The sequence below is a fragment of the Lissotriton helveticus genome, chromosome 9, assembly GCF_964261635.1.
Source record: "Lissotriton helveticus chromosome 9, aLisHel1.1, whole genome shotgun sequence".
NCBI classification, from domain to species: domain Eukaryota; kingdom Metazoa; phylum Chordata; class Amphibia; order Caudata; family Salamandridae; genus Lissotriton; species Lissotriton helveticus.
The window spans coordinates 596,605,853-596,633,154 of record NC_136070.1 but is presented as its reverse complement, the minus strand read 5'-3'; positions in this window follow the sequence as shown (position 1 = coordinate 596,633,154).

The following is a 27,302-nucleotide window of genomic DNA, read 5'->3' as shown; positions in this document are numbered from 1 at the left end:
AAGTTGGGATGGGCTGACACCCGTTTCTAGATCCCGTCTGACACCTGGGAAATTCAAAGGTAAGGAATCTACAGTTAGATATTGTCTCTACCAGATAATGCATTACAGGAGGTAATTAACTTGTTCGTTAATGCTGGTAAAAAATATCTGAAGTTTTCTGAGTTATTTGGAAGCAATTGATGATCTCTCAATACACTTGGCTACGTTTCAGGTTTTGTATAAAGAAAGGTTTTTTACTGCATTGTAGTTCTTCCTGATGTATTTTGACGTAACACCCTACAACGATCTGATCTTGTAGGTATTGATTGACAAAGCCTTTAAAATTATAAGAGGATGCCAGGACGCCACATAATGCTACTCAATTGTCCATAGATTCATGAACGAGTACTCATCTTGTAAAAAAATAAATAGTCTTTTCAACGATATTTGGTTCCTCTGAAAAATATTTACGCAGACGTTCAGTATCTTACTTCTATTCATTCTATATTCCAAAACTGCACCTGTCATGTTCCCTTTCTGACAAATGATTGAATATACGTTGCCTTTTAGCACCTAGGCAACTGAATAATAAAGCCAATTTCCTTTCACTGTCGAATTTTTTCCCATCAATGGCTATATCTTTCGAACCCATTGTTTCCAGCTGGAGGTAGGCTTTCCTGGAAAGTTCAGGAAATCTGATGGTGCGCTCACATCTTGCATTTTGAAGCCTCACCAGTAATAAGTCAATGCAGCAGATATGAAAGCCCTCGGAGCTAGCATTTGACACACGCCAAAATGTTAGTTAATCTGATGTCTGTATAATTGCAGGGTTTTAGTGAAACTGACCTTGAGCTATCACCTTGTTGTCTTTAAGCACTGCACATATCGAATACTCTTTGCACAAAAATGGCCCAGAATATGTGTTCAGACAACATTATAAATGTCACCCATAAGGTACTTGAAATGTTAAATAATTATTCAGGTGCAACAAATAAATGGCAAATAGAGGGAGGTCTCAATTCAGGTCTCATCCTGACCCAGGCTAACTTCCTTGTCACATGTGTCACGTGTGCACTGAAACAGTAGGAAGATAGCAGCCTTCACCGATGCCTGACCCTTACATCAGGAGAGACGTAATCTTGCAGGATTACAGCGCAAAATATGAAAAACTGTCTTGAAAATGGAGATGACGTACAGAGCAAAATGAATATACCAATATCACTGCTGCTGCAAATTCACCCCACCTTTGCTTCTGTCGAGTGTCACTGTCTTGAGTGTCGGACTGGTCAATGTTGCATGCTGAATACAGTTGTGTAGCATTGGCCCCGTGGGGGGGGGGGGGGGTGGAGGCAAGCTCCAGGACCCCCTTCCGCGCAGTATGAATGAAAGTTTTATTGCACAATTACTTAAAACCATTTGCAATATTTCTTACATCCATGAAAATAAAGTTAAAAATGCTATCTGAATCGCACATTAGAATTATATAGAATGTTTGTGAGGCCCTGCTGCAAGGATGCATGTTTGGAGGCAGGGAAGGGACAACCAAGATATTGACCCCTACTTTGAAGGCACAAGGGCTGCAGTGCCCAAGCTGCGTCTGCGCCATGTTTAATGATAGGGCCATTAGGTTCACATCCCCTCCACCCAGTGAGCTCTTATTCACATACAGGATCAGAGCAATGGCTTATGTATATGTGTACGGTGGGGTTCAGCACGCATTCCTGTGTTTGATTACAAAGAAGGATCAATTTCCTCAGGCAATAGACTGCTAAAATACATCCAGCCGGGAGAGATTATGTGATATGGAAGTGCTAAAATCATGGACAAACGACGACTGTTAAAAGCTCAAGAAAGGGGTGACGATCGTAAGGAGAAAGTTAAGATGGAACGTGTAAGCAGTGGACAGCTGGTTACTGTGGTCAGAGGGAATTTAGCTCGTGATAAAATCCTACTCCTGGGGTTCTGAATTTATTCGGTGAAATAACTTGCTCCTAGTGCAAGGTTTTTGTGGAATAACGTGTAATTTCATGCTTACCATACCAAACTCTGCAGATCACATAAGTACCATGCTTTCCCCCCCTTGTACATTCCAGAAAGTTTTACCTGCCAAAGTGTAAATAAGGGTTAGGATTTTATTGCCCACAGTAATTACCAATGTCTAAATTCCAAACAACTAGGAATTATGAATCCTATGCAAATAAACGTGTGTGCAGGGGTCTAAAACCTCCACGCCACTCATAATCAGGGCTTTAAGCCATCACTAGGAGCTGACACCATAATCACATGTTTTTGTGGAGCCACAAAGAGAATGTCGGGGGTTTACTACACCAAAATCTGCAAGTTCCAGTAAATACCATATATTCTCCTGATAAATATTAGCAAATTTTACCCGACAATATTTATCACAAAACTTGTAATTTATTTCTATGGGCTACAAGGAGTTAGCCCACATTGGAATTTAGGCAGCTACACATAATAAGGGCTTAAGTGTATCCTAAGTCATAATGATAGACTACATTGTGGGACATAAGCAGGCCTAAACAATTCATAAAAATATTACCAGACATGCAGGTCTAGTGGCTTGAAAAATCTACTTTATATAACTGTAATACCCTTGACCCATAAACCGGATGCAAATTGTGTGAACTTATGCAAACATTTACAGCAGAGAGGCCAAGGATTGCATGACCATATATTCTGAATACCTTTTTCACCCACTGACAGGCACTCAAAGAACCTCGCACTGCCTTCAGCCTCTACTCCTGTCATACACAGCCATTATAAACACCTGAGCCGACTCAGTTCAAAGTATAAACTACACAAGAGTAATATGTTGCACACAAAAAAAAACTCAGAAACACAACATCTTGTAAATAGCTAACACTCTTAGGGAAGGTAAGATTAGTAAAACGTGGCTATAAACAGGAGCTAAATCGCTGACATGGATTACCTTAAAATGTTTTACATTCATTGTTTAGAAATTTGTGTTATTTGCCAATAAAGTGAAGAGCATGAACAAGGAGCCTGATAGAGACCATTTCAATCTCTTTTTAAAACACAACAAGCATTTACAATGCAATGGTTTCGCCTTTTGAAAAGTTTGAGCTATTGGCATTGTAAATGACAACATTTGTATTTATGTGTTGGTTTGGAAAACAGATAAATAAATGGCATTGTCATTTACAATGCCAATAGTTTAATCTCTGGCAAATGCCACACAAAAACACACAGACCCACACACTGCATACTCTGCTGGGGCCGCAAGGCGCAGCCACTCAACTCATGCACAACACTGTCTAGGGGCTGCCACGTGCCCATGTACAACACAGCACACTACGCAGGAGCAGTCACTCACCCTACAGGTAACACTATATATTGTGCTGGGGCAGCAAGGTGCAGTCAATCACCTCACGCACAACACTGCACACGGTGCAGAGAAAGCCAATCACCCCGTGGGCAAGTTAAAAACAAGCCAGGACAAAGTCACCTCATGCTTTCCATTCAGGGATCTCAATCACTACAAGTCAATGCAACCGTCAAGGATGTCAATCTGGGCTTCTGAAAATTCTGTGTCTCTCTCAGACAGCGGGAGGGGGGCGGGCAGGCACACGGACAGCGGGAGGCACATGGACAGCGGGAGGGGGGGCGGGAGGGGGGACACGAACAGCGGGAGGGGGGGCAGGAACGGGAAGACGGACAGCGGGAGGGGGGTGCGGGAACGAACGGGCACACGGAAAGCACGAAATGGGGTAGGGGAATGTATGGTTGCGCAAAGTATCAAACTCACTGACTTTTGAAAGGCTTTAGATGGCAGAATGCATACATCTATCTACCTCTGTGCATTCAAGGAATCTTAAAGCACTTTCCATTCAGGGATCTCAATCACTACAAGTCAATGCAACCGTCAAGGATGTCAATCTGGGCTTCTGAAAATTCTGTGTCTCTCTCAGACAGCGGGAGGGGGGCGGGCAGGCACACGGACAGCGGGAGGCACACGGACAGCGGGAGGGGGGCGGGAACGGGCACACGAACAGCGGGAGGGGGGGCAGGAACGGGAAGACGGACAGCAGGCGGGCGGTGCGGGAATGAACGGGCACACGGAAAGCACTCACCTGGACCTGGACTTCATCCGGCGGCGGTCGGCCGCGGAATGACGAAAAGAAACCTCGACGAACAAAAAAATAAACCCCGCCCACCGCCGCACTGACGTGTCCAAAGGGGCCGGATCACAGCCGCATGACGTTGGAAAAGGGGTGGGATGAGTAAAAATGGCCGGAACGCCCCCAAATCTGCTCCGCAATTGACAGACAGATCTCTGTTCCAATGGCTAGCCTCCATTTATGGAGCTAGCCAATGGAACAGAGGGCGGATTCCCAAGCCACATACTGTAAAACATTAGATTTCCCCTGCGCCGAAAAGCGAAACCTAAAAATACTACCGGTACTTAGACCCGGAGCTTCTTATCTTTCTCCTATGGCAGGTTTTTAGAGCGAAGCGACGGCTTGAAAAGTTCCCCTTCTCCAATGTACCTTAGAGCAAATACACCACAAGTTTTAATGGAAAAAAACATAAACAAAACTAAATTCCTGCTTATTGATACTGTATTTCCTTCAGAGCGCCCCATTTTGTTAAGCTTTTCTCTCAACCTCTGTAAGCCTCCTTACTTCTCCCTTCTTAAAGTACTATTCTCAACAGAGTGGCGACCCGGGGGAAGTAGGGCATGCTCAACCTTCTCCCGGGCATTTCAGGCAGGTGGTGCAGTCCTAGAGACACAATGCCACAATTGGGTGGTGATGAAGGGGAGGAGCAAAGGGGCAGGAGGGTTTTTTTTGGTGTGGGGCGGCCTCTTTGGCAGTCACCACACCTAGGGCAGGTAGTGTTAGGCCACAGCAGTTGGTTTGTTGCCATTGGTTCAAATTTAGATATTTTGATAATGGCAGGTATCAGTAAAGTAGTTGCCACCCTGAAAGTATTACAGGAGAAGCATTGGTATGACTTGCTCAAGGAAGGGATGCTTGAGCAGACATGGGTTAGCTTGCGACACCCAAAGAGCATGTCAACTGAAGGGGTGTTACAGCAGAGTGGATTGCGTGCTCACTGCCGCATTCCAAACATGTAAACGGTAAAGATAAAAATACATTTGTAGCAAGAACATGGGGTGATAATCAGGAAGCATACCCACTTATTCCACACAGTTTTCAAACTGTGGAGAACCTACCTTAGGCATGTTCAGCTGGAGAGGAGTCTCTGCGCGGTGGAGCGCATTTGTCATGCAGGAGGGGTGGGCCTTTGAGGGAGCGCTTGGGTAGAGGGTGGGGAGCATCCCCCTTACAAGTGGTTGAGGGCGTGGTGTAGCGCGTTACCCAGGAGGGGGCAGGAGACCTGCCAACAGCCATGACAATGTGTCAGACATTAGAGGAAAGACTGTTGGCAGTGTGACGTAATTGTTGAAACATTAGATGGGGGTGTCTGACAAATATGTCTAATTTTTTGGGGGAATGGAACAAGGACGTGGAGGAGACTGCTGGTTTAAGAGACATATAGGTGATTGTTCAACTTGGGACTGCATTGCCTCTCAAAGTTTAGAGATGGGACGTGGAGAATAGGACTGTTACACCATCTATTTTTGTTGGCATGTCAGTAAGTGGAAGTGCACAGTTGCCGGGCAACAAGGAAACTACGTCAGAGATGTGGGTATGGGATGAAGATAGACTTCAAATAGTAGATCAGGGACATCTTGAGGCAGCTGGTGGGGTCACTAGGAGTAACGTGTTGGTCATTTCCAGCGGAATGGATAGCAAGGCTGAAGCAAGACTGACATATGATGTCAGTGGAAATTTCCTGACTCCAGTCACAGCCGTAGTGATGTGTGGGCACCAGGCGGAAGAGAGAGAGAGGTCTGGAGCAGCTTTCCTGAGTATGTAGACGAGAAGGAGTTTACATTTGAATGATGGTGGTGTTGGGGAAATGTTGAGTACGAGTTCTGGAATGAGTGATAGTTTGGCTGTATGGGGCAGATTTTGAAGATGACAGATCATTGGACCTCTCGGCCACATTCAATACTGTCTCTCAACGCACCCTATGCACAAGACTCCATGACGCCGGCATCCGCAACAAAGCTCTGGAATGGATCTGCTCCTTCCTCGCCGGCCGAACACAGAGAGTCAGACTAACACCATTCCACTCCGAACCCACAGAGATCAGCTGCGATGTGCCTCAAAGCTCCTCCCTGAGCCCCACTCTCTTCAACATCTACAAGGCCCAGCTGGCAGCCATCGTCAGAAACCACAGACTCAACATCATCTCCTACGCTGGCGACACCCAGCTGAATCTGTCGCTCACCAACGAACCTACAGACCAACTTCCAAGACGAGATGAAGGCTGTCACCACCTGGATGTAGAACAGCTGCCTTAAGCTCAACTCAGAGAAGACCAAAGTCCTCATCAACGGCTTCACCCCCTCCGCCTGGGACGACTCCTGGTGGCCCGCAACACTTGGAAATCCCCCACCCACAGACCACGCACAAAATCTAGGCATCATCCTGGACTCCTCGCTCACCATGAGTCGCCTGATCAACGCCATCTCATCAGCCTGCTTCCGCATGCCACCCCTGCTCCGAAAAATCTTCAAGTGGATCCCCACCGAGACGGTCACCCACACACTCATCAGCAGCAAAATCGACTATGGCAATGCACTCTACGCAGGCATCACCCAGAAACTCCTCAAGAAACTTCAGAATGCCTCCGCAAAACTCATTCTCAACATCCCCTGCCACAGACACATCACCGGCCATCTGAGAGACCTCCACTGGCTCCCAGTCAACCAAAGAATCACCTTCAAGCTCCTCACACATGCCTACAACGCTCTACAAAACCTTGGACTTCCGTACCTTAACCACTTCTTCACATTCCACACACCCACAATAGACCTCTGATCCGCCCAACTGGCCCTGGCTACCGTCCAAAGTATCCACAAGACCACGGCCGGAAGAAGATCCTTCTCCTACCTCGCAGAAAAGACCTGGAACACCCTGCCTCTCTACCTCAGGCAATCACTGTCACTACCTCAATTCAGGAAGGACCTCAAGACCTGGCTCTTTGACTGAACCACAGCGCCTTCGACGGACTAGCTGTTCCCACCCCCTTGAGACTGTTACAGGTGAGTAGTCGTGCTTTACAAGTCACCTGATTGATTGGAAGATGGCGAGATTATGGATGATAACGCGGAGGAGATTGTTATGGAAGCAGCACAAGGGTATCGCAATAGAGAATTGGGGGTGCATCTAACAAAAGGAGGAGAGTTGCTGTTTTGCAGCTTCTAGAGAAGGCGGCGCACATTTCGGACAATTTGTTGAGATTGAAGAACTCAGGAGTCGCATGGAAAGTTATTCCAAGGATTTGTAGTGTAGTTTCTATATTCCCAATAGGCTCTGCGCATTGGAATAATATATCCTATAGATAGGACTGAGGTCTACTAGGTCTCTATCGAATATACTAGACTTAATTGTGAGTGCCAGCTAGCTCAGTGGTCACTAGAAACGTTCTCGAATTCACAAAAAAAGATTAGTTTCTGACAATCGCATAAACATGACAACTTTGTTTCCCAAGATAAAACTGATCATCAGAGCCATGGAAACAATAGATATATATTTCACTCAGTCAATCGTGCATGCTTTGTTTCACCAGAGGTGCAGAGAAATAGATAGACAGGCGTTTTCAATAAAAGGATTTATTGAACAGTCTTCTTTCTCAAGCATAAGAAATGAACTGCTACTGTACTAAAGGCAGCTGTTTGGGGGGGCTGCGCTCCACCCGCCGTTTTTTAGGGTGGGGCACAATACTGGACGGGCGCTGGTGGAGAGCCAACCTGTTGACTGTACTTGCTAACATTTTCCCCATCCTCCACACCACCCCCTTTCTTTTCCCTTAGTCCCCCTCCCCTTTCTCTCTCTTCTTCCCCCCCCCCCATCCCTTTACTTGATGGCCTGGAAATCCATGCAGAGGCTGTCACTCTGACCGGAGGGGTGAGCTACAGTTTAATAACGTTCGAATCCCATAATGGGCTGTGAGCGGGAAGTGCTCGCGCATTGTTTCTCTGTTGTGTGTTGGGTGAGTACTGGGCAAAAGGCACTCTGCTAATTGGGGATGTGGGTAGTTCAAAGCCTACGGAGCAGGGGAGCAGGGAGGGGGTGGGATCCGGGGTAGTTGGGGGTGTGGGGTGGGGGAGGAGCGGGACATTTGGGGGCAAACGAAGAAGATTGGTCAGGTCACGCAAGGGCTGTACTGTTGCTGTTGAAATTTGTACCATTACACACAGGGGGTCATGTCAGAACTGTATGGAAACACATGTTCATGACACTGGGAGTCACGGTGTTGATGTATCGATAGGAAACATGCATTGCTATGAAGTGGGATAAGAGTTTGAAGATAATGAGCTGGAACGTCAATGGGTTGGGGGACAAGCTTAAGAGAACCATTGTACTGCAATTTATCAAGAGGCACCTTCCTGATGTGGTACTCCTGCAGGAGACGCATCTACTGGGCAACACTTGTCACGCGCTAAACAGATGGGGCTATGTCCTAGCGGCACACGCCGGATTCACCTCAGGATCCCGTGGGGTGGGTATTTTGCTTCGTCGTAACCTTCCCCTAATCATCGACCACACAGACTCTGACCCCTTAGGGCGCTTTGTAACAATCTCGGGCAGATGGGAGGGTCATAGGATTAATCTGGTCGCGGTCTACATTCCACCTGGTCTTCAAACCCAATCATATCAGGACCTGGGCAAGTTGTTCCTTTCCCTCCCAGAAGGGGCCTCCTAGTGGGAGGTGACTTTAACGCAGTAGTGTCAGGAACCCTTGACCGTAACCCTCCCAGGAACATACCAATGGGGCAAAGGTGGGTATCCGATTTCCTTGAGGCCTTTGGCCTCACCGACCTTTGGCGTCTCCGACACCCGAGGGACACTTAATACACATTTTTCTCCGGCCCACATAGATCATTCTCCCGCATTGACTACATACTATCATCTCTACAGCGCGACATAACGATTCGTGAAATCACTCACCTCGCAAGGGGAATCTCGGACCACTCACCGTTAGTTGCCCACCTCACATTCGGGGACAGGCAGGAGGGCTGCATTGGGCCCATAAACGCCTGGTACCTACGTAGCGAAGAAATAAAGAAAAAGCTTACCCTCTCGATTGACCGCTACTTTGAGGACAACAATGGTACTGTGGACTCGTCGTCGGTGTTGTGGGAGGCCTTTAAGACAGTACTAAGAGGGGAAGCCCTGTCCGCTATTACCGGTCGCCGCAGGGAGCGGGAAGGGCAAATGGCTACTATGGAGGGAGACCTCCTTGCACTGGAGACGGCGGCTCAAGAGAGGGGTGCACCGAGAACGCTACACCTGATGGAGCTCAAAGCGGCGGAATATAGGGACTTAGCCACCGACGAAGCCAGAACCATGGCCAGAGACAGGGAGGGTAGACTTTATGACCAGGGAGATAAAGCGGACAAACTAATAGCCTGGCTAGACAAAAAGCAACAGGCTCAGAGAGTCGTGGCGGAGCTCAAGACTGAATCTGGGAAAGTCATCACGGAGCTGCGTGAGATAGTTAAGGAATTCGCGCTGCACTACCGAAAGGTCTATAGCAGGGGCTCTGACAGGCCAGAAGAAGATTCGGCCTCCTTATTGACCAACATCCATTTGCCCGTCCTCTCAGATACGGAACGAGAAGTCCTTGAGACACCACTTGCTGTAGAAGAACTGAGCCGGGCGATAAGGGACCTCAAGCCGGGAAAGGCCCTTGGGCCTAATGGCTTGCCGATAGAGCTGTACAAGCTGACGCCTGGCGGCCTGAGTCCGTACCTAAAACAAATGTTTGAAGAGAGCAAGGAAAAGGGCATTTTACCATGAGATCAACGTATTGCCACGATAGTGACTATCCCAAAAGAAGGGAAACCAAGGGATTCCTGTGCCTCCTATAGGCCCATATCTTTGCTAAATGCAGAACCTAAAATCCTCGCCAAGGTACTCGCGAATAGGCTCAAACCTGTCCTTCCCGCTCTGGTCCACCTGGACCAGTCTGGTTTCATGCCCCACCGCAACACAGCGCTCAAACTCCGATGGCTACATGGGGTGCTGGGACGCTGTCATACCCTCCGGGAAGATGCGGTCGTAGTACCTCTAGACGCCGCAATGGCATTCGACACGCTAGAATGGCCATACATGATGGCTGTCCTCCGAAAATTGGGCTTTGGCCCTAACTTCATAGGGTGGGTGCGTTTACTTTACTCTAAGCCCTTGGCCCAGGTCTCTGTCAATAACAAAACCTCTGAAGTATTTGCGCTTGAGAGAGGGACGCAGCAGGGGTGCCCTCTCTCACCTCTGTTGTTTGCACTTTCATTAGAACCGCTTGCTGCCTGGATCAGGCAGGACCTCTCCCTGAAAGGAATACGCTGGGCTGACGGGTGGGGAGACAGGATCTCGTTATATGCGGACGATATCCTCCTCTATCTCACGAGACCTCGTAAGTCCCTTATAGTGGCCATGGATATCTTAGCCAGTTTCGGGAGGAATTCAGGATACAGTATTAACTGGGACAAATCCATACTATACGCCCTACAGGGTAACGCCCCGGTCGTTCTACGAAATTGCCCAATTACAGTGACCACTGAGGGGTTTCGATACCTTGGGATCTTTATCTCCAAGGAAAAGGGACTCTGCCTCCTGGCGAAGGCTCCCACTGTCCCTCCTCGGGCGGGCGGCACTCTTCAAAATGATGGCGTTGCCAAGATTCTTGTATGCACCACAGAACCACCCGGACTTGGTCCCGCACTCATACTTTAAGGCTATCAAAACCTCTCAGAAAGAGCTGCTGTGGTCTGGAACACCTCGTATATGCCTCCAAAAATTGACCTTGGGGTGGTATGACGGAGGCATAGCGCTCCCGGACATCCGTAAGTACTACTGGGCTGCCCACCTTGCGGCCATTAATCAGGGCACATATTGTGCTGGTGACGACCCAGGGTATGGCATGGATCGCTGGCTCCTGCCGGGGGGAAACTTCGAGGCGGCGCTTTACTCTAGACCTGGTGGATACCAACTCTCTGGACCCACGCAACACTCGGTACAGGTGTGGCACATTGTACAACGGAAGTTGGGATGGGCTGACACCCTTACGAAGGCTACTCCCTTGTGGGTCTCAGAGAAGTTAGGAACGCTGAACCGCACCAAGGGTTTCCGAAACTGGGACCTCATAGGCATCTCCCAAATTCGGGACCTGTGGGGCCCGGAGGGCGTGGTGTCCTTTGCCTCACTCCAAAGCACCTACGAGCTGGCACACACAGAATACTTCAGATACACACAGGTCAGGCACTCCCTCCAGATGAATATCCCCACGGGTACACAACTCCCTGACTACTCCCCCCTGGAGGACAGACTCCTGGATGGACACCTCCCCGAACATGCCATCTCACTTACGTATAAAAAAATCATTAACAATTCCCCGGACCTCCTGCTCCCCCTTAAAGGGAAGTGGGAAGCGGACGGCCTGGACATAGATGAGGAAGAATGGGGGAACGCACTGGCCTCCCCTAAGGAGGTGGCCATATCGGCAAGGCTCCGGCTGATTCAACTCAAAATCTTGCATCGTGCATACTTCTCAGTAACTAGACTGCAACGCATGGGACGGAGTGAGGATGGGCTTTGTAGGAGGGAATGCGGGGTGGTAGGAACATACTTTCATATACTGTGGGAATGCCCGCTGATTAGGAATTACTGGGTTCGAGTGGCCCGTTGTATGCAGGAGGTGTGGGGAGTGGAGCTCCGAGTGGAAGCTAAGAGGTGCCTCTTAAACATTTGGGAACCTACAGATCTGCCGCCCCAAGGGAAGCTTTGGGCAACACTGGGATTTGCCATCGCCAAACGCAACATAGCCAAGCTATGGGGGGCGCCCAGAATTCCCAGGTTGGGTCCCTGGAAGACTGATATTGATTGGTGCATGCTTCAGGAAAAAACGGTGTACGTGGCCCGTGGATGCCCACGGAAATGGATAGAAGTATGGTCCAGATGGAAAGAATACAGGGGCAACATTTGCGAACCCCCCCTGATTGTCCCACCTGACGAACCGCTCGCACTTTAAAGGAACTGTGATGCACTATTCCGAATGTTTTTGTACTAAATATGCAATGTATGTAATGTGATTACCCCAGATGCACACGTGATTGATCTCTGTCTTGATTGTGATGACCGACACTTATATTTGTTTCTTAACACAATAAAAAGAGTTAAAAAAAATGTTTTTTTAAATGAACTGCTACAATCGTAAAACTGGTTGTAAAATATAACGCATACAGTATAAAAAGTAGAACAACATATTACTGTAAGAGCATTGTATGGTTCCTAAACCATAGAAAAATACATACATAAATAACAGAGGCTAAAAGTACTCAACTGGTGCTTCTAAAATACGCCTACCCCGGTGTACCTAACCTAAGCTTAGTACGAGGGAAGAAGTAAGTGAGGTGTAGCATAAATGTAGTATTCTTTTGCCAAGAATCTGTCCAAGATTTCTCTTAGGGTCTAATCAGCTCTGTACCTTAGTTTAGAATGGAGAAGGTCAGTCTCGGGACTCGATTTCCCAACAAACCGCAAGGGTAGCTTGGAAACACTGGAGCTGGATTTCTCGACAGGAGAAAAGACAGCGTCTCTCTCAGTGCGTCTGCTGGAGGGTCGGCTTCCTTCGGCACTTGCTGTAGCAGGATGCGTCGGGCAAGTAGATAGTCGAACTGCTCCAAACCACCGTGTGTTTGCTAAGGCAAGTGTGGGCATATTGTAGTGTTTTATCTAGGAAACCCGAATCGATATTCCTATTTTATGCCCTTGTCCGGCTATAATCAATAATATCCATACAACGGAATAATAATCATATCCATAATTCAGTCGTAGCACATGCTGTCACATTAAGCAGGGCTACTTCTCCGGCCCCCTAGTAAAGCACACCGAGTTCTCTAAACAAAACCAAGCCTCCAGCAACCTGGGAAATCCCCCTTGCTTTTGTTTTGATTTCATCCTAGAACTCCTGTAAAGCACTGTAAGAACGGCCAGTTCTTAGTGACATCTTTATTGATGTCTTATGTCCAACCTTACGTCAAACCCAGGCACCTTTCAGGTATAAATATACCAACGTTGCCTTAAGCAAACACACTGTGGTGAATCTGGAGCAGAGCAGCTATCTACTTGCCCGGAAGCCCAGCTGATGCGAGAGCCCACGGACGCTGCCCCTCCTCTTTGACGCGCTGAGAAAGACGCTGTCTTTTCTCCTGCCGAGAAATCCAGCTCCGGCGTTTCCAGCCTACTCTTGTGGGTTGCTGGGATATCGAGTCCTGAGAGAGAGATACCAGACCTCTTGCTTTCTATTACCCAGGTACGGACCTGACTAAACCCTTACAGAGAATTCTTGAGTCAGATTCTTGGCAAAACAAACTTAACTTAAACTGGTACTTCCTTACTCCTTCCCACGTATTAGGCTTAGGTCAAGTACACCAGGGTAGGCGTATTTAGAAGCACCAGTTGAGTACGATTAGTCAATGTATATATGTATGTATATATTTTATCTATTTTAAAGTATCATATGGCTAAGAAACCATATCAATGCTTTTACAGTATTATTTTATAATCCTCCTTTTACTGTACGCACTTTACTTTACCATGAGCAATACAATCGTGGCAATTCATTTCTCTTGTATGAGGAAGAAGACTGCTCAATAAATAACACCTTTTATTGAAAACGCCCGTCTCTCTTTTCTCTGCATTCTGGTGAAACTAAGTACGCACATTTGACTGAGTGAAATAGCTGTCTTTTGTTTTCACACGACTCTAGAGATACACTCTTATTCAGGGAGAACAAAGTTGTCATGTTTTATGGTTGTCAGAAGCTAATCCCTTCTTGTCTATCCAGGGAGGTTAAACTCCTCCTCGTTTATTCGAGAAAGTTTCTAGTGACCTCTGAGCTAGCTGGCAAACCTTAAGTCTAATATAGTCAGTAGAGACCTAGATAACCTCAGTCCTACGTCTACACTGCTGAATATATTATTCCAATGTGCAGAGCCTATTGGGAATATAGGAACTACACTACATGGCGCCCAACGTTTGGTAAGGCGATAAATCTAACGCAAGACGTTAGAGTAACTCAGTCGTGCTTTTTCACACAGACCCTTTTCCTCGTAAATACTCCAAAAGACGTCTGGAGTGGGTAAAAGGTTAAAATCCGCCGGAACTTAGTAGAAAGAGATTTCTATGTATAGTTTTGGTTTAGTCAACGTTGAAGGATACAGTGTTCCAAAAATATTGTGCACCTAATCTTTGTTTCCTTGAAACCTGATCTGCAACAAAAACCTTTCTGTCAGTAAAAAATTACAGAAAGCGAAGAAGAAAGGGAGACAGCTAGAATAGCAGCTCGACTCCTAGAGGATGACAATAGTCTCCTGCAGACCGACCCGAATGCAATACTCATTCCGGTCAACATAAGAAAAACTATAACTCTTAAACTAATAGAGAATGGACTAACATCGAGAGGTGGTATAGTCGTATTCGTAATTGAGGCACATGAACATCGGCAGACAGAGGTATTCTATTCATGGATAAACTTTCCAGCAGCAAACGCTGTCACACACGAATTCCACTATTAAAAAATAGAGGAACCACCGGATGAATACACTCCTTTCGAGGAGGTGGAAATCCCATTAAAATACCAAGAGCACCTGCTCTGGTTTAAAGGCGCCCTAAAACATAATAATCACATCACCAGGCTCGGTCCACTAGGTAGACCAGGAGCAACGTGGCCGGTTCTAGCCAGCTACACACCACATCCAGACATTGAAAAAATGTCAATACCAGAACTTTTAGCACAGCAAAAACAACTGATTAAAATTCATAGACAATTAGTCCAATATGTAATGCGGACTACAACAGTCCAACCAGCTATTAACATTCCACAGCTGACCCCCTCATCAGGGGAACACAAACAAAATTACACCACAGAACATACAATCATGTCTGGGTAAAGTACCAATAAAACGGGAACAAATTCCATTCTGGTTAGCACAAAAAATCACTCAAATAGAGGCGGTATTTCCGGATACTACCCCTACTGAGAAACACAGAATTCTGACTATCTGCCTTCCAATGGGGATCGCACCACATGTAGAGGACTGTGACACTTGGGGCACAGTCTTTGCTTCCATTTACACAAAAACACATGGTGTTCCGTCCATGGCGGTAATACCCGATGTGCTAAGACAGATTCAAAACGAATACGGTCCAGAACCTGCTTTAACCGCATGCGTGCGGGCGGAATTCCGCTCGCACGCTGAGATTTTTTAAAACGCATGTTACATGACGAGCTGGGCTCGTCATGAGCGAGCGAGGAGGCTACCTCATGACGAGCCCAGCTCGTCATGAGCGTGGAAGGGGTTAACTCTGGGTATGAAATTACTAAAAGACTTCAAGCAGGTCTCGGCTATATTATTAGCCAACATAAATGGGGAAGCAGCATCTGTGGCGATCCGCCAGAAATTGAAAGAAACAGATATAGCAGAACAGCCATTTGAACTAGCCAGAATCATAGAAAAATCCTATGAAGAACTAGGAAGAGATAGTTTGGGTGGGAAACCAGTAAAACCCCAAATAACTGAAAATCCTGAAAAAGTATTTATTAAAAATAATCTAAACACTCCAAAAAAGAGCTGGGATGGAAATAAACAATCCACTCCCAAAGAAAAAAGATTCCAGCCCAGAGGAAGGTCTCCTCGGCGGAGAGAAAGATCTCCGGACCAAGGACACAAGTCTCCCCAGAGGGAGCCCTCTGAGAAAAGATACAACCTTAGAAATAGGGATAATCTAAAGAAACCTGATAGATATCAAGATATTGATACACGTCCCTCTCGATCTTTTCAGACTTCCTCGCAGAAATCGGAAAGAAGAGGACGGACAGAACAAAGGGAAGAGCACGTCAAGTCCAAAGACAAAGAACCTGCTCATCAAAGTAAAAAATTACAATTTCCAAGAAAGAAGGTAGCCAGCATTAAAATAGTCAACCATGCAGAGGATACTGAGGACACAGCTGATATACGGAGAGTGGGCCCAGACAGTGCTAGACAGCGCAGCAGAAGTGACCATAGCTCGCAAGATCCTGATGAATCATCTGGAGACAGTGGACACGAATGAATACATTCAAGTGGAAACTGCAGACAGCAGAGTTAGCAAACCTCATAAAATATACGAGATAACATTACATATAGAGGGAGATAAGACTAGGAAAGTAAGGGGTCTATTTTGGGATAGCCTTTCCAAAGGCTATGACATCCTTTTAGCTGAAAAGGACTGGCCACCAAAGTTTGTCAGGGAGTGCCCTCATGGCGAAGAAATGATTATGCCTGCCTTCTCAAATCACATTCCAATTCATAAAAAATATACACTTGCAAGAAAGTGGGCAGTAGCCCAAGCTCCTGCATTATATAAAAATCATGTAGGATGGGATGAGGACTCTCCTCCTCACAAAATCCAATTAAAATGTCAACCAACTGCACAAAGGCAGTACCCAATTAAGCAAGAAGCTAAAAAAACAGGCCAGGGAGATCTTAGATCAACTTGAATACCAGGGGGTGATTGAAACATGCACCTCACAAATGAACAATCCTTTGTTTCCTGTCTCCAAGCCAGACGATTCATATTGTCTAGTTTTGGACTACAGACACCTTAACTCATGTTGCAAGACATTTGCAGTACAAAACTCACACAGTGCAGCACTAATGAATAACATCGTGCGCAAAAAATACAAAACAACAATAGACATCTCTAATGGATTTTTTTGTCAAAACATTGCACCTGAAAGCAGGTATTTGACCGCTTTCTCAATAATGGGCTCGCAGAAAAATTTCTGTCGACTCCCACAGGGGTTCAAGAATAGCCCAGGATTATTCTCAGCGAGGGTAACAGAGTTATACAAATGTATGATGATGAGGCATTATCTTATGTCGATGACATCTATCTAACAGATGATGACTTGGATACTCACTTGAAAAGAGTGAACACCATAATACTTGGGTTCGCAGCAGAGGGTTACAAATTCAACTTTAAAAAGTCACGAATTGCCCATCTGACTGTCCTGTTTTTAGGATATGAATTATCAAGTGAAGGCAAAAGCCTAGCAGACAACTTCTTAGAAAAGTGTGCTGTACTCCAAGCACCAAAAACGCTGAGGAACTTACAATCAATACTAGGATTCCTGAATTTCGGAAGAACTTACATTCTAAAATATGCAGAGAGGGTTAAACCTCTCTATGAATTAATAAAACCAGATTTTAAACCAATCAATTGGACTCAAAAACACACAGAAATTTTGAGATCATTGCAAACTGACATGTTAGCAAAAACAAAATGGCAAACTCGCGACAATACACGCAACCTTGTAATCCGAGTCATCCAAGGAAGATGCGGATTCACGTACCTGACCTCTAATGAGGGAGAAAAGGTACCAATAGCATACAAATCACACTTGTACTCACAAGCTGAAAAAACATTCAGTCATGCGAAAAATGCTGTAAATGCGGTTCAAACAGCTGTAGCAAAAGAAAGAGCCCAGGCCCAAGGCAGACGGATTACTGTTTTAACAGCAGAATCAGCCTTCGAGGCATTAACAAGCCCATGTAATTTAACTACCGTGGCATTAGATCCAAAATGGATACAATGGGAAAATTCTGTTGCTACAGAAAAAGTGAAATACTATTTTGACCCGGAAATGAAAAAATTGAAATATCTAACATATGAAAAAGAATATCCTCTGCCTAACGACATTCTGCTCCTACAACAGTACGCCTGCGTAATATACACAAACAGTTATGCAGAACCCTCAGTTTGGGGAAAACAAGCTTATAACGCTACATGCGAGGTTGTCAAATGCCGGTGGCGCGGAGGTAAACTGAGACCACTGGTAACAATGTCACAATCTGTAAAAAACAATTCAGGCCAACAGACTGAATTAATAGCTTTAAATATGGCGCTCGACATTGCCGATCGTGAATTCCCGACACTAATAGTGTGTGATTCGCATTCCTGCGTCAAATCATACAATGAAGACTTGCAGAAATGGGTTGAAAACGGTTACAAAGATAACACAGGTGCCACAATAAAGCAAAAATCGCTTTGGGAACAAGTAGTTCTTGTAAAGAAAGAACTACAAAAGACTCACGTGATACATACACTGAGTCATCAGCGTGATGGCGTTCACGCTGCAGGGAATTCATTGGCTGAAACAGCCACAGCGGAAGCAACTAATCCGGCTTCCGTAGCCACAAAAAAGCGTTCAGAAAAATACATAGACGGGGAAACCATGCTGGCGGAAAAAACGTCTTCAAAAGGCGACTGTGCAGCATTACCCGTGAACTATCCACTCAATTATACATACATAATCGATGCAAACTCCGTTTCTTTTGCTCGAATCCCTGGAGTGGGGGATAGAGTGATTCCAAACACGAACAGGAGAGTCTTGCTAATAGCAGACGCACACATGGGTGAAGGTCTAGGGCACCGAAGGATCAAGGAATCTCTGACAGAATTTTTTCAACGGACTACTTTTACAACGCAACTTTTACAACGCAGGATCCATTACAACGAAGTACCATTACAACGCATTTTTTTACATCGCAGATACCTTTACAACGCATGCCATTACAACGTAAGTATTGGTAAGTATATAATTATAGTAAAATTATAGTAAAAATGTTATAGGTTTGGGTTTTTGGGTAAATGGGTATTTTTAGGGTTCAGGGTTCAGGGCTAGGTTTGGGTTTTTGGGTAAAGGGGTATTTTTAGGGTTCAGGGCTAGGTTTGGGTTTTTGGGTAAATGGGTATTTTTAGGGTTCAGGGCTAGGTTTGGGTTTTTGGGTAAATGGGGATTTTTAGGGTTCGGGGCTAGGTTTGGGTTTTTGGGTAAAGGGGTATTTTTAGGGTTCAGGGCTAGGTTTGGGTTTTTGGGTAAAGGGGTATTTTTAGGGTTCAGGGCTAGGTTTGGGTTTTTGGGTAAAAGGGTATTTTTAGGGTTCAGGGCTAGGTTTGGGTTTTTGGGTAAAGGGGTATTTTTAGGGTTCAGGGCTAGGTTTGGGTTTTGGGTAAATGGGTATTTTTAGGGTTCAGGGCTAGGTTTGGGTTTTTGGGTAAAGGGGTATTTTTAGGGTTCAGGGCTAGGTTTGGGTTTTTGGGTAAAGGGGTATTTTTAGGGTTCAGGGCTAGGTTTGGGTTTTTGGGTAAAGGGGTATTTTTAGGGTTCAGGGCTAGGTTTGGGTTTTTGGGCAAAGGGGTATTTTTAGGGTTCATTGCTAGGTTTGGGTTTTTGGGTAAAGGGGTATTTTTAGGGTTCAGGGCTAGGTTTGGGGTTTTGGGTAAAGGGGTATTTTTAGGGTTAAGTGGTAGGTTTGGGTTTTAAAAAAAATAAATTAAAATTAAATTAAATTATATTAAATTTAATAACTTACATTTTTAAAAATATTATATACTTACCAATACTTACGTTGTAATGGTATGCGTTGTAAAGGTATTTGCGTTGTAAAAAAATGTGTTGTAATGGTAGTTCGTTGTAATGGATCCTGCGTTGTAAAAATTGCGTTGTAAAGGTATGCGTGCTAAAAGTATGCGTGGTAACGTCATACATCCGCCTGCAACATTACAAATTTGTAATGAGGTGTCAAAACTGCAACAGAGATCGCAGTGGCGAACCGGCCGAAGTAGTACCAGAACACCTAGTAGAAAGCATAAGGCGATCTATACGCATGATTAAACAGAAAACATGCGTCCCTATGTATATTATTTAAGACTAGATTCACTTAAAATGTAGACCCCAGCGCTCGGCTGACGCCAGAACTGTTATAAAAGATTTGCGAGTCTATATCGGCACATACGCAATTGGCATGCTACATTCTGACCATGGTCCTGCTTTTAGCTCTCGAGCTTATAAGGAGGCCATGACCAGCATGGGCATTGCATTGCGGTACTCTTGTCCCTTCCATCCTGAGGGAAACGGGATTGTGGAAAGAAAAAACCGAGACATAAAGCAATCTATAACGGCGAGGGTATTATGTACGGGTACTGGGTGGGTCCAACATTTAACAAGTGTCCAACGTAGTCTTAACAATCTGCCAAGAAATTCTCTAAAAGGTTTCAGTCCGTATGAACTATTGTTCGGTACTAGAATGCATATTCAGGACTTAGATAGTCAGACTTCAGTGGTAGAAGAAAAATGCTTTGATATCAAAGATCGTTTGGCTATTTTACAGGACTTAAATTAAACAAGAAAAGACCTGAGCAACGTAAAGCTAAAAGAGCAGCCAACAGCCACTGAAGAGAAACCACCTGTCCCAGCAAGGCCTGTCTGGATTCCAAAGATTGGGGATCTGGTCAGAGAGAAGATCGCGGTGAAGAAGGAATTTGGGCCTTCTTACAGAAAAGCAGTACCTGTCTTAGCTGTCAACGGAACAAGATCAGTTGTACTACCGCCCCTTGCTGGTAAAAAGGAGAACCGAGTTGTATCCATCGACCTGGTAAAACCACAATCATGTGGCCGATAATAAGTAGTAGGCCCAGTGGACTCCCAAGAAATAGCAGAAGACCAAATCTTGCTACAATCCAAGAGGTTCAAACTGAGAGACTAATCACATTTGAAAAACCTGCAGTGATTAAAAAGGGACTATGCAATAATGCCATGGAACTTGTGCCTCTTGAAGCCCAAATTGAAACAGTCCATCAAGAAACACCTGTCTACAACGATGTAGCCACAGACTATGCTAATGAAACAAAGAAAATTCCAAAAGCAAATAAAAATCCGGAAGCGATTCCAACAATTGACAGAACTGCATCTGGCTACTTCATCAATTTCGATGACTTTTCTGAGGATCTAAGCGAGCCTGAAGAACAGCCAACAAATAAATCTTTTAAATACAAAGTAACAGAACTCTTTCATGAACTAAAAGAAACCGATCTGATTTCTCCGTGGATTGAATTTTGAATTGTGTTAGGTGTACTTTTCCTCCTGCTTTGGCTCACCATGGTTCTTTGTTTGGGAAAATTCATTGAGGGAAAATATAGTACAATGGACACAGCAAGTCAGAACATCAACTTGGTCCTAAAGCCACACAAGTCATCTCACATAGAGAAAAGAGAACTATCATCCGTGAATGTCACAGCCAATCCAATACCCGGTGGGGTAGCTTGGGACAAAACAGTTTAGGATATTAATGGCCCGGTCGAGCTCTTGAAGTATCCACACAAGTTTAAGATTTCATTGAGTGACTTAGTAAAACCGAGCACATTTTCTGATGATTGGGACTTTGAAAGTATTAATGATAAGATGTCAGACTTAGTAATGTCAGCAAAATTTACAGAACATGATTACTTGCAGGGTTCATCTAATTATGAAGAATTGTACTGCTACAACCATTTTGCACATCACTATTTGCATACATCTGCTCAACCTAGAAATGTTTTAAATTATAATCAATGGGAACATTGTGCAACTCCACCAAAAGGCAGTTCAAAAACATTTTATGAGAAATTCCCATACTTCTCAGGGTTTAACACAAGTGAAGCAGAAGTCTTTTATTTCAAAATGTTAAATAAGACAGGAATGAAAACAAGGCTGACAAACACTAAATTAAACTCTGCCTCGAATGGCTACAGAAATCCACACTGGCAGAAATTAAGCAACACTTGACTTTACTTAAAGACGGCGCTGACTTGCGTGATTTCATAATGGGACCACGCAAAAAGCGTCAAAAACGTTTCATAGCGGCCGGTATATAGGCAGCTTACAACGAAGCTTGGAAAATAATGCAAATTGAAACAGCAGAAAAAATACGGGCAATTGACCGTATTAATTTGGAAAAATCACTTTCTGTTGTGGACAATGGGTTAATGACTCTGTCTTCCAGAATATATTCACTGGACAGCATTGTATCATCTGCTATAGATATAATAGAACAGGACTTGTTAATGTTACAACATGGTCAGTCCCAATTACGTTCTATTGTACAGCTTGGCTGGACGTTACAAAATCTGCGTTCAGGCTACGTGCCTTGGCGTTTAATCAACACAACGTCATTATTCTCTATCTTTAACCTTACTGATACACAAATCAGCTTGGCACAGAAAGGAGCAGACTATACGATTCTGAGCATTGAAAAACTTGAGAGATTACCATTGACAATGTCAGAAAGACCGTCATTGAATGGATAATACACGGAATAATTGCAATTCCGATAACAACTTTCAAATTCAAATTCTGTCAAGAATATATACCAGCAGGCCAGTATGAAAAGTTGGGTAAAGGGTACATTAAGTCATCATGGAAATTACCTTACACACACACATGTTATAGTGAAAAGGAACAGAATGTATTTCTTAGTGGTAATAATTGTAAAAGATCACTAAGTGGTATACTTCTGTGTCAAGGTATTAACTTGCATGGGGCCTGTGAGGGGACTTCAAATAACCTTTCATGTCACCAGCATGGCACACCTGCAACTCGAATAGAGCCATTCTTTAGACGGCTTTCTAACGGGAGCTATATTCTAATAGTGGACCACAGATGTTGTGGCATGGTGCCAGGAAAAGCTTATCTAGTTAGCGTTAGTTCCATGGTCACTTGCTGTATGCAAGTATTGTTTCCAAACAGCACTCCAGACAGGGAAGAAAACATTTGGCCATTTTTGAATATCTCTTCTATTCGAATTGATACTTTAAGCAGAATGAAGTCTGTCCTTTTGCAGACAACTGTGCCCTTGACGTCATCAAAAGAAACGTATGATCTGCAAGTTGCAAGGACAACGGCAGAGATACATAGCCTTTTATCAGCAAATTGCCCCCTACATTTCGCAGAAATGTTAAGCCAAATCCTAAATATGTCCGATACTGGCGGTATCCCACATATATTTAAGACAGTTTTTTGGGACTGTTAACACCCTTCACAACAGTTCTGGGCATTTTTCCTAATTTTGTCCATTCTGTCTTTGGCGGCCTACCACTCCTGTTGGGACTCGTAGCAGGCATTCTATTTTTGATACTTCTGCTTCGTTATGGCAAGCCAAAACGCAGACAAAACTCCAGCCACAATGGAAGAAACGATCCTAGCTATACGCTATCGGGACCGCATAACTAAAGTCCTTGGATTAGCCCGGCTAAGAGATCTGAATATGACCTGGTCTCTTTCATTCAGACCAATCTGGCAGAATTGTATCTTACCTGTGCTTCGATGTATGCTATGCGGAGAAGAATGCGTGTTGGACGTCTGTCTTACACTACAATCAGCAGTACCATTGGATACAGATACTTTGCTAAGTCCTGTAACGGCTCATGCATCGTGTTGTCCCCAGCGGTTACCGGTCCTGATGACGGCATTCGTTGAGACTTCACCACTGCGATTAAAGGGTAGTGAAGTACGAGATGAGAGCAACATCACCCAGGTACGACCTTCTGTGAGCACTGCTGATCCTGTCATCGATAATAGCAATCATGCTTGCGACTGCACAGTTGTGGCATTTTCCAACTTGGTCGAACTTTCACCTGAAGCGGTAAACCACTTTTTTGAAAGTCTGTCTGAAATGATGTTTTCCCCCGAACAAAAAGAATAACTTTTAAGCAAACTAGTACACAGCGTTCCCTGAACTCTGAATTCGGCCTTCGACTTTGATAAACAAAAGCTACTGAACATATTTGGAACTATATTTTTTCTCTCTCCCCTGAAAGCAAAATTATTTTTTTTCAATTCCAAAATATTTACCTTTTTTTTGGCACATGTACTCTGCTTGAAGTAGAACTATTCTTAGAGAACAGAGCTTCTATTTTGGGAACTCTAAAAACAATATATCACGTCAGCCTCTAGCACATTTACAGCAACTGTATTTATATGTGATGGAATGGTCTCGACCCTTTTTTCTGTATTAAGAGCCATTTCATGTGTAAATTTTGCAAATCATTCATGCCGATATATATATGCATCCTTTTTAGTGAATGATTACACTGCTTGAAAAGCGTACAGTACCTATAATCATTTTTCATGTATTTCGGATACACCATTTCAAATGCAAAAATGTATTTTGGGGTGGGTTGGTATACACATGCACCTTTTATGTTTACTATTGCTTAAGTTTTAGTAATGATGGACATTAATTCGTGGAGTGGGTGTAGTGTTTTATCTAGGAAACCCGACTCGATATTCCTATTTTATGCCCTTGTCCGGCTATATTCAATAATATCCATACAACGGCATAATAATCATATCCATAACTCAGTCGTAGCACATGCTGTCACATTAAGCAGGGCTACTTCTCCGGCCCCCTAGTAAAGCACACCGAGTTCTCTAAACAAAACCAAGCCTCCAGCAACCTGGGAAATCCCCCTTGCTTTTGTTTTGATTTCGTCCTAGAACTCCTGTAAAGCACTGTAAGAACGGCCAGTTCTTAATGACATCTTTATTGACGTCTTATGTCCAACCTTACGTCAAACCCAGGCACCTTTCAGGTATAAATATACCAACGTTGCCTTAAGCAAACACACAGTGGTGAATCTGGAGCAGAGCAGCTATCTACTTGCCCGGAAGCCCAGCTGATGCGAGAGCCCACGGACGCTGCCCCTCCTCTTTGACGCGCTGAGAAAGACGCTGTCTTTTCTCCTGCCGAGAAATCCAGCTCCGGCGTTTCCAGCCTACTCTTGCGGGTTGCTGGGATATCGAGTCCTGAGAGAGAGATACCAGACCTCTTGCTTTCTATTACCCAGGTACGGAACTGACTAAACCCTTACAAAGAATTCTTGAGTCAGATTCTTGGCAAAACAAACTTAACTTAAACTGCTACTTCCTTACTCCTTCCCACGTATTAGGCTTAGGTCAGGTACACCGGGGTAGGCGTATTTAGAAGCACCAGTTGAGTACGATTAGTCAATGTATATATGTATGTATATATTTTATCTATTTTAAAGTATCATATGGCTAAGAAACCATATCAATGCTTTTACAGAATTTTTTTATAATCCTCCTTTTACTGTACGCACTTTACTTTACCATGAGCATTACAATCGTGGCAATTCATTTCTCTTGTATGAGGAAGAAGACTGCTCAATAAATAACACCTTTTATTGAAAACGCCCGTCTCTCTTTTCTCTGCATTCTGGTGAAACTAAGTACGCACATTTGACTGAGTGAAATAGCTGTCTTTTGTTTTCACACGACTCTAGAGATACACTCTTATTCAGGGAGAACAAAGTTGTCATGTTTTATGGTTGTCAGAAGCTAATCCCTTCTTGTCTATCCAGGGAGGTTAAACTCCTCCTCGTTTATTCGAGAAAGTTTCTAGTGACCTCTGAGCTAGCTGGCAAACCTTAAGTCTAATATAGTCAGTAGAGACCTAGATAACCTCAGTCCTACGTCTACACTGCTGAATATATTATTCCAATGCGCAGAGCCTATTGGGAATGTAGGAACTACACTACAATATTTATACCTTGAAGTTGCCGAGTTTGACGTAAAGGTGGACATAATAACGTCATCAAAGAGTCTCAGTTCTTTGCCAACTCCATGAGTTCTTAACAAGTCAGTTCTCGAGCAAGGGAAAGTCCCAAGCTGCTGAAGCCGAGTTTTCCAAGAAATCGTTATAGATTTTCGGAACTAGTGGAAGTAGCCCTGCCGTATTTGGACTGCATGAGCTATGCCTAAATATGGTTATGATTTCTATGCCTATATAAGGATATGGTGATTTATACCTATATAAGGGCATGAATCTGGAAAATTACAATAGGGTCCTAAAATAATACATAACACCCACTCCACGTTATCATGTTCATCTAAGTTCAAGCACTAAAATATATCATCTAGAGCATGTGTTTACAACCCCAAAAAAAACATATAAAATGTATTTGAAATGGTTGCACATGGAAAAAATGAGCATTTTGTACAGTACACAATTAAAGGCAATGATGTAATTGTAAGCATATGATATGATATAATGCTAACCGAATGAATCACAAAATTTACAATTATGAAATGGCTCTAGATACAGAAAAAAGGTCGAGACCATCCCATGACAGAATATATAAGCTAGTCTGATTTGTTTATTGGGTCAATATTGTTTCTAGGAAGTGGTCAAAGAATTCTTGTTCTCTAAGAATAGTTCTACTTTAAGCAGATTACTTTGTGCCAACGTTCAGTCTGTTTTGGAAAAAAGTCAAATAAATCTGTAGTGGAAGTAGATTTTCAAACTTTGGAAGCTTTTGTTTTGAAAAAGTGAAGGTCTAATTTCAGAGTTCCAAAAGAACGCTGTGTGATAATTTCAAAAGTTATTCTCGGTGTCAGGAGAAAACATTAAGTCATCAAGGCTGGCAAAGAAATCGTCTAGCACAGTAGGTGAAAGTTCGACCACTTCATTAAGAAGGTCAATTGTGCACAGATGTGAAGCATTGCCGTCAGCGTCACCCGCGTTAGCAATGTTCATAGCAGATGGTACCTGTGTGCCTGTTGGTCCGCGTATCTCTCCTCCAGTTGGATTTGCCGGTGAGATTTCAATGAATGCCGTCATCAGGATTGGTAGCCGTTGGGGGCAACACAACAAAAGAGTCGTTACCTGACCCAGTAATGCGTCAGCATCCATTGGCATAGCCAATGATAGTGTCAGACAGATATCCAACACTCATTCCTCTCCACAAAGCAGGCATCGTAGAACAGGTAAGATGCAATCTTGCCAGATTGGTCTGAATGACAGGAACCATGTGGTATTCAGATCTCTCAAACGAGCCAAGCCAAGGATCTGTGTTATTCTGTCACGCTACCTCATGGCCTGGAGCGCATTCTCCATGCTGACCGGTGGCCTGATTTGCCATAATGGAGTAGGAGGAATAAAAATAAGATCCCTGCTACGAGTCCCAAGATGAGAGGCAGGCCGACGAACACAGAGTGTACAAAGTTAGGAAAAATGCCCAGGACTGCTTCAAAGGGTGCTAACAGACCCGAAAAAATCGTCTTAAATACATGTGCAATACCGCTGGTATCAGACATGTTAAAGATACGACCTAACATTTCTGCAAAATGTATTGGGCAGTTTGTTGATAATAATGCATGTATCTCAGCAGAAGTCCTTGCAACTTTCAGATCATACGTCTCTCTGGACGAGGTCAGTGGCACAGTTTTTTGCAAAAGAATGGCTTTCATTCTGCTTAAAGTATCAATTTGTATAGAACAGATGTTCAGAGTGAAGGCCATAGTGGCGACTCCCCGTCTGTCTT